Source organism: Schistocerca cancellata, chromosome 2, assembly GCF_023864275.1.
Source record: "Schistocerca cancellata isolate TAMUIC-IGC-003103 chromosome 2, iqSchCanc2.1, whole genome shotgun sequence".
Classification (NCBI taxonomy): domain Eukaryota; kingdom Metazoa; phylum Arthropoda; class Insecta; order Orthoptera; family Acrididae; genus Schistocerca; species Schistocerca cancellata.
Window position 1 is genome coordinate 326,636,744 of NC_064627.1, and position 6,130 is coordinate 326,642,873.

Genomic DNA, 6,130 nt, shown 5'->3' on the forward strand with positions numbered 1-6,130 from the left:
TGCACAGATACCTACCTGCATATCTCCTTGTAAATCGTCGGGCATCATGCTGTCGAGTAGTTTGTGATGCAGGGTTTGAGCACGAAATAGCACGATCTAGGAACACAAACTGTGGTAGGAAACTACTCCGCGTCCTAACTGGTGGTGATCTGGAAAACACTGTAGAACAGCAAACAAAGAAAGAAACGGTTATTTTCTACGGTTTTCACTCTAGCCGAATATCGCCAATTGTTTGAGGGGCTGTGTAGCCCGTTTGTGAATTACAGCAATAAATTACAACGATATAACATCACGTCAACAGAGAAATTCAAGCTCTGTGAGAATGAGTTGCAGTAAATAGAAATACATGACGAAAAACAAGCAATATGCAAAGCTTGCAACTTTTCACCTAGCATGTGACGCTAAGTAGTGTGGATTTTACTGAAATGCTGCGGTTATTCTAGTCTGAAAATGCAAACCAACCGAGAAACGCTGTTCTATGAATTCATGTGAATGAAAAAGTGGCCGAAGCTGAAAAAAGGTTGAGACGTGGTTGTAACTTATCAATCTTAATCAAAGTTCATGTAGAGAAAACGGTAAAAGAATACAAGGAGAAATTTGGAAAACGGAGTTACGTTCAGAGAAATAAATGAAAATATTGAGTTTCGACGTTGTCATTAATTATGCCAGGGAAAGCAAAAGACTTAGGTGATTACTTGTAAATAGGTTTTAAATTGAACATCAGTAAAATTACAATAAGGATAATAGAGAATAGCAAAAATTAAATTTGGAAATTTTGGAGTGCATGGAATCAGAAATGAGATGCTGTAAGTCATAGTCGTATATTTTTACTGAGCACCAAACTGATTGACGCCATAACAGTGAAGAGGACATTAAATGCAGCCTAACAGCAGGAAAAACGTTACTAAAAAGAGAGAAATATGTTAACATTGAATACGGATAGTTAAATTTTTTTCAAATTTTATGCTGTGTGGAAATGCAACTGAACTACAGTCCGTACAGGCAAGGAGAGAACAGAAGCTTTTCATATGTTGCGTTGTAGAAGAATGCTGAACGTCATATGGATAGATCGGATAACCAATGACGGAATACTGAATCGGTGTAAGGGGACTACAATACAGCGTAGATTCACATGACAAATCATGAGGCATCGAAAAATAGTTAACGCATTAAGTACCAGATATTTTTATTTCTGCTTACCGTAGTGGCCCGATATTGCATGGTGCCTGATTTGGATGTAGACCACACAACGTAAATGTCGTGGAGGTCCTGTAATCTGCTATTTGTACAGTAGTTTGACTCCACAAAACAGTATTTTATCGGCTAGCAGTTTTGTATGCATATAACGACAAAAAAATCACATCTCATCAACTCTGCGTCAGTTTTATTATAAAATTTTAGTGCTTGAACATAAAAAGTTTCTGCACGTTGTGAATCAATAATTTTTTATGACAATAGAAAGGAACCACTTTTCATAAACTACAATCGTAACATAATTGTAAACTACATTTAAAAATAATGATCACAATCCACGATATTATTGAGCACAGCAATAAATGCAATCCGAATCTTCGGAAATAATTAATGTTTGGGCCAACATTTGTAAAATCCTAATTCCTCTCTCTAACCCAACCCAATGGGGAGAGAGGGAGAATTTTAGTTTTAGCGAATCAAAATTTACGAGGTAAATAAGTATTTTTTATTTATCCGTAACCATTTTCCACTCAAAAATGAGAACATTGTTTTTTCTGAATTACAGTGCCAACTACCAAGAATCAAAACAATTTTTTAAGATAAAATGTACATAGTTTGTTTTATGTAGAGTCTGATTTTGCAATGAAAAATAGGGGTTCCCATTTGAAATTTTTAAGTTGCCTCCGGCCCCACCCCAGGGGGCAGGGATGGCGGGCAAATGAGGATGTCCCCCTCGAAAATAATCAACTTTAGATTCTACACATTTTTTCGTCTGAAGCTTATTTTTCGAGTTATTCTGATTTGTCAACTTAAAATTTACACCCTGTATACCATAACAGGTATGTCTGTTATGTGTTGCACATCTTTATTCCTGTGGTAAGCAGCATCTGAAACGAGTTCCTTTACTGACAGGCTAACCATATGTAATAAACTGATATAAAGAATATGAGATTATGTAAAATATAAAAATTTAAAACACATGTTAGCTTCATTTTCATATTATTTTGTCATAGTAAGTAAACTTTTTACATATTTTTGGTCTATGATAGATAACAAAGATCTGTCAATATTTCTTTTTGCCTGCAGTATGCAGTTATTGACGGGAAACCACCAGACCAGACGTATGTGGACAGAGTAAACGGTGGACTAGAGACTTGGAACAGAATGCTAGAAGGAAAGCAATGGCTCGCAGGGGATAACATCACACTGGCTGATTACTCTGCTGCTCTAATTGTGTCAACAACTCAGGTACTGCTGTTCTGTTTGTGCACATTTAGTCTCTAAGTGAAAACACAAAAGTAATATCTAAAAATTCAATTTTAGAGTTGTTATGAAACAAATAAAACTGTTAACTTTGCGGTGTTGAATCGATCTGACTTCCCTTCCGTCGCGGTACTATACTGCCTCTTAGATAACCCTTACTGAGTTAACGCCAGTTTATTTGTAGGGGATATCCTATTTTCTCATCTGAATTTTTTTGTTTAAAATGCTGAAACAATGTAAATGCTTTGGTTTTAACTATCAGCCTTTATTTTATAAGACTGTACTTCTTGCTTTGCATGTTTATATCTCCTGCACTAGGACATTTCTTAAACACATACTTAATAAATTATATATACTTTGGAATTACTTTAGATTTTTAAGTGTATTGCCTATGTACAGAAGAAATCTCAGTTTCATTGTCAATGGAATTTTATATCAGCAGAAAGCACATGCAAGTTGCAAGCTGTACTCTGCTATCTGTACTTACTAACTTTAAAGTGATCCTGCGGGTATATAGGTTAAGAAGACAGTTTCACTAATTGGTAGCGGTTAGTGCAGCGAATTTTCCGACGTAATTAACGTCATAACATATGTGAAATGTGATTAGATAGTAACAAGACAAAATCGCAGCAAAACACTGTTCCAACGTCGGTTGAAGTGGTCCCATAAACATCTACCCTACTATATTAAACATAAGAAAACGCCTCACTCATATATCGTTCCTCTTCTTATCTTTGCACCTGAAAGTCTTACGTGAAAATTTGTTGAAGTTCTAGGAATGGTGTCAAGGAAAACTGTAAACTGATGCGGGTTTCTGTTCAAGATGTGTGTATAGTTGAAACATCGCTTATAAACCATTGGCAAATCAGCAACATTCCAATATGCACCACCAGTCAGTTGAATATCCACACTGGCTGCTGAAGGCGAAAAAGAATAATGTTGGACCTTCAATGAACGTTTTGGAATTTCGCGAATAATTGGGATTAAAAAAAAGCACAGTTATGTACACCTCCGAAGATATTCTACCACACTTACTGCCAGACATCAGATTGGACATCAGACAATACTTGTGGCACCAATATGGTGGATATCAAACTCATTCTTTACAGATAATTACAGGCCTTTTTGCATGAAACTTGGAAGTCGTTCGACTGTTCGTCCATGAACACAAAACTGCATATACTTCTAATAGTTTTCCCTGCCCATTTGTTGTGAATAATGTTAAAAGAAATAGTCTATTAGGAAATGCAGACTCCAGAAGACAAAAATGTCCTTTAAGAGAGGACTGTGCTACAAGAAGGCTAAATGACATTCAGCGTACAACACGGTCTGTCTGCAATTGCATGAGTCAATCAATTCCCATGGTCAGCATTTTGACCACTTGTTATGTCTGTTGTGGTCTTCAGTCAATAGACTGGTTTGATGCAACTCTCCATGCTACTCTATTCTGTGCAAGCCTCTTCATCTCCGAGTAACTACCACAGGGGTTTTCAGGGGAATCATAGACCATTCTCCCTGTAAAATAGTGGCACATTAGATAACTATGACGGTGATCACGTCACCTTCTCTCCAAGTAGGCCATAAAGGTTCAATAATACTGATACCTGCTGACTGTGGCCGCCCAGTGGGATGCTCATAAAACCAGTCCTGGACGATGATAGCTGTGTGAACAGAGACACTGTCGTCTTTGAACACGTCCTCACCAGTGGGAACAAATATTGTACCATCGGATGGACACACAATTCTTGGCAATAATGTCCATTGCAGAGAAGCATGTGGCCCACGATATGGCTGCCCGAATCATAACCGAGTAACCAATGGTTCAAATGGCTCTGAGCACTATGGGACTTAACATCTAAGGTCATCAGTCGCCTAGAACTTAGAACTACTTAAACCTAACTAACCGAAGGACATCACATACATCCATGCCCGAGGCGGGATTCGAACCTGTGACCCTAGCGGTCACGCGATTCCGGACTGAAGCGCATAGAACCGCTCGGCCACATCGACCGGCCCACAACCTACATCCTTCGGAATCTGCTTAGTGTAATCATTTCATTCTTGGTCTCTCTCTACGATTTTTACCCTTCACTCTTCCCTCTAAAACTAAATTGGTGCTCCCTTGATGCCTCAGAATGTGTCCTATCAACCGATCCCGTCTTCTAGTCAAATTGTGCCAGGAATTCCTCTTCTCCCCAGTTCTACGTGATCTACCCATCTAATCTTCAGCATTCTTCTGTAGCACTACATTTTAGAAAGTTCTATACTCTTCTTATCGAAACTATTTATCGTCCACGTTTCACTTCCATACTTGACCACAATAGAAGCAAATACTTTCAGTAAAGACTTCCTGACACTTACATCTATATTCGATGTAGACAAATTTCTCTTCTTCGGAAACGCTTTCCCTGCCTCCGTCAGTCTGCACGTTATATCCTATCTACTTCTACCATCATTAATTAATTTGCTGGCTGTGGCTCTGAGCACTATGGGACTCAACATCTTAGGTCATAAGTCCCCTAGAACTTAGAACTACTTAAACCTAACTAACCTAAGGACATCACACACACCCATGCCCGAGGCAGGATTCGAACCTGCGACCGTAGCAGTCCCGCGGTTCTGGACTGCAGCGCCAGAACCGCTAGACCACCGCGGCCGGCTCGTAGTTCTCTGTCGCAAGTGCTTAAGCATGTATGTTTACTGGGAGAACGCTGTGAATACATTGTATATTTTAAATGTTCTCTTCGTAAATGTGAGATGATTCATATTGTATTCTATTTCTTCTGTTGCAGATTATTCCAAAAACGGAATTTAATCCATACAAGTACAAAAATATTGCTGAGTGGCTCTCTAGAGTTGAGAGTTCTAGCCAAAAGTACGCAGACGAGATGAAAGTATTCCGGGACGCCGTGAAACCTCATCTAGAAAAGATACAAAAAAAATCAAAGTGATAATTTGTTTAGTACCTGCTGTTTTGCATATATTTCTCAAATAAAGTTTTAAATTAAAAATATATTAATTTATTAAGAAGTTGATAACTATTTTTTCAGTTATGATTATGTTACAGATACAAGTATACACTTTTATTTGCAGTACGCAATGTGACGTAACCAGTTATTAATTATTGCATAGTTTCGTGAAGTCATTACGTATAAAAATGTGTTTAAAATACGAACTGCCGTTGATGTGGACTGAGTGGCACACCAGATGTAACACTTCGACGATTTGTAAGGAATGGGTCGCCAGATTGTAAACATAAAGGCACATCTGAAGTATTTACATTCGTCTGAAGTATTTTAGTCGATGACTGGTCCCCTCACTGGCCTTACAAAATAATATATTCTTGGAAATGCTTGTTATCTGAACAGACGGATAGTGAACTTATCACGCCGCCGGAATGTGAGCAGAGTACAATTAAACCTCTTGACACCAACTAAAGTTGATGAACACCTCATTATGTTAGGCCAGTGTATGTTAAAGGAAGACGGTATTTTCAACTTTTGCTGTGTTAATTATGTTTCTTCACAGCTACTTTCAGTCTTTAAGTCTTTCTAGAGTGACTTATGGTTCTTGTAAACACATAAAATTAATACAATGAAGACTGTAAATACCACTTTCATTTATAAATTCCTTGCTGTGGTACCCTCTATGAAAAAAATCTGTGTATGTCGTA

General features: G+C 37.9%; 1 long non-coding RNA gene across 1 annotated transcript; it reads left to right on the forward strand.

Moving 5' to 3' along the window:
• Positions 1-2,242: 2,242 nt before the first annotated feature.
• LOC126145393 (uncharacterized) lies at positions 2,243-5,470 on the forward strand. Its single transcript, XR_007529764.1, has 2 exons — positions 2,243-2,442; positions 5,250-5,470. It is a non-coding gene; the product is annotated as an uncharacterized LOC126145393 (long non-coding RNA).
• Positions 5,471-6,130: the final 660 nt, after the last annotated feature.